This window comes from Cibotium barometz, chromosome 23 (assembly GCF_041138505.1).
Source record: "Cibotium barometz isolate CiBa-2024 chromosome 23, ASM4113850v1, whole genome shotgun sequence".
In the NCBI taxonomy this organism is placed as follows: Eukaryota; Viridiplantae; Streptophyta; class Polypodiopsida; order Cyatheales; family Cibotiaceae; genus Cibotium; species Cibotium barometz.
The window spans coordinates 40560593-40563585 of NC_141068.1; positions in this window are offsets into that span (position 1 = coordinate 40560593).

Sequence of the window (2993 nt, forward strand, 5' to 3'; positions counted from 1 at the left end):
ATGCAAGTGGAATTGGCCAGTGGAAAGATTCTTTTCACACACCTTGAAACAGACCTTATTCAATTTAGCCTAGATGGGAACGTAACAGAGTGCTAGTTCAGAGTCCTACCCCTGGGAATCTATGATGGAATCCTTGGAATGGATTGGCTCCTCCTAAAGAATCAGGTTGACATTCATTGTCACAAAGGAACCATCTCTTTCCTTGACCTTCACGGGAATAAAGTTCAAGGAACTAGAATTTTCGGATCCCCAGTGCTACAATTAGTTAAGGCTTCTAAATTATTAAAAGGGCTCAAAAAGAGGCAAGCTATTTATGTTGTTAAGATAAATCCAGTAGACATAAAATGCAAGGCTAAAGAACTAGAGTGGTTAAGTGAGTATGATGCTGCAGATGTGTTCCCTGAAGGGCTGACTGCGATGCCTCGATCTCACGAAGTAGATCATGAGATCGAGTTAACCCTCTCGGAGCTCAACCAGTGGCTCAGCATGCATACAAAATGCCAGCCCCTGAAGCCATAGAACTTAAGGTGCAGTTAAGATAACTATTAGAGCAGGGATTCGTCAGACCCAGTGCCTCACCTTGGGGTGCGCCTGTTCTCTTTCAAAAGAAGAAAGATGGAACGTTAAGACTCTGTATTGACTATAGAGGATTGAATCAATTAACAATTAAGAATAAGTATCCTATTCCTAGGATTGATGAACTTCTGGATCGGTTAAGTGGGACCCAAATGTTCACAAAGATAGATCTCAAATCCGGGTACTACCAGATTAGAATCAAGGAGCAAGACATCCCAAAGACAACATTCAATACTCGCTATGGGCATTATGAGTTCACAGTCATGCCGTTTGGATTGACTAATGCCCCGGTGACATTTAATCGTCTTATGCAGGATATTCTCAGAGAATACTTGGATGATTTTGTTCTTGTCTTCTTTGACGATATCTTGGTATACTCAAAGAATGTTGCAGATCATGAAGATCATGTGTGCAAGGTCCTGGAAATCCCAAGAGAACACCAACTCTTTGAAAAAAAGAGCAAGTTTTCTTTCTCTGTTGACCAGGTGGAATACTTGGATTCATAGTGTCAAAGGATGGAATTTCTCCTGACCCCGCAAAGATCCAAGCAGTCGTAGAATGGCTGGAACCCAAGACGGTAAAGGAAGTCACAGGATTCCTAGGATTAACCAGATGGTATAGGATCTTTATACCCAGGTATGCTCGGATAGCATCCCCTTTAACTAACCTTCTCAAGAAGAGTACACTTTTTCAGTGGATTGCAATGTGTTAGAGTGCCTTTGATAAACTAAAGATAGCCTTAGTAACCAACCCTGTCCTTAAGTTACCAGATTTTACCAAACCCTTTGAGGTAGTTATTGATGCCAGTGGGTTTGCCTTAGGCGGTGCTCTAATGCAGGAAGGTCATGCAATGGCCTATAAATCCAAAAAACGCAAAACACATGAGAGAAATTATGCCGTCCATGACTTGGAGTTACTCTCAGTAGTTTATGCTCTGAAGTTGTGGAGACATTATCTTTTGGGACAAAGGTTCACCTTGATGTGACAGGTCATCAAAGTCTGAAGTGGATCTTCACCCAAAGGGATCTCAACATGTGTCAAAGGAGATGGATGCAGACCCTGCAAGAGATCGATTTTGAAATTAGGTATCGATCGCAGAAAGAAAATGTGGTTGCAGATGCGCTCAGTAGAAAAGCCTCCTTGCTTGCATTTACAGTGGTGTCAAATCCATTGATCAGTGAAGCAAAGGATAAAATCATTCATGACAAATTCTTTGCCCCTACTATTGCTACCCTTCTGATGTAGGAAAGCAAGACTCCTCAGGAAATGAGTCGAGTTCTTGGGTACAAATTGGATGAAGGATGCATGTATTATAATAATCGTCTATGTATCCCCAATGATGAGGGAATAAAGGGAAGAATTATGAGAGAAGCCCATGATAGCCTAATAGCTGGACATCCAGGTTTTATAAAAACCTATATGTCTGTGAAGAAAAGCTTCTTCTGGCCAGGACTCAAAAAGGATGTACTTGATCATGTGCGAAAATGCTTAATGTGTCAAAGAGTCAAGGCAGAGAGAGTCAAGATGCTAGGGAAACTGCAGCCTCTAGACATTCCACAGATGAAGTGGGAGTGTATCAGTATGGACTTTGTCATTGGATTACCTTAAGTGCAATCAGGTTACAACTCCATTTTTGTGGTAGTTGGCAAGCTAACCAAAGTTGCCCATCTGATTCTAGTGAAAGAAACATACACTGCTGTGGATGTTGCCACGTTTTCCTTAAAGAGATCTTCAGATTGCATGGCTTACCTAGGAGGATAGTAAGTGATAAACATCCCAAATTCACATCGAAGCTCTGGACTGCATTCTTCGAAGCAGTAGGAACTTTCCTAGATCTCAGCACAGCCTATCACCCCGAAACAGATAGCCAGACTCTTCTATGGACCAAGTGCAAGTCTCTTCTTTGATCCTGACCATGTGACTTCATGTTCGGTCAGATCAGTTTAACTAGTTAAAACTTTGACTTGTTAGATTAATTCCCCCGTTTTTTAGAAGATTTTCCCATGGCAGAATCGCTCGCGTCTTTTGGGCAAGGGAAGTTTTTTCGGGCTCAGTTTCGGAGGAACCACCGGGCTAGTCCCTTGTGTCCGGACATCCGCGGGTGAGGCCCCGAGTGTGGATCCCCGCCCCGCGTGAGAGGCTAACGTTGCTTCTGCCCTAGTGCCCTCGGAGGGGGTACCGCGGAGGAGGCAGGGGTCTCACAGCTGCTGGTATCAAACCTTGTTTTGAAAGCTAATAAAGACAAATGAATTCTTATCAAAAAATTGTAATAAAAACTCACAAAGAGCAATTACATATTGTATTTTCATTCTTTACGCTTCATTAATGAAGATTTTAATCAAAGAATTTGAATTTTATAGATGCAATTCCCACACTTTTTTGGTGTTCCCGACCTCACCCAGTCACAAGACATGACT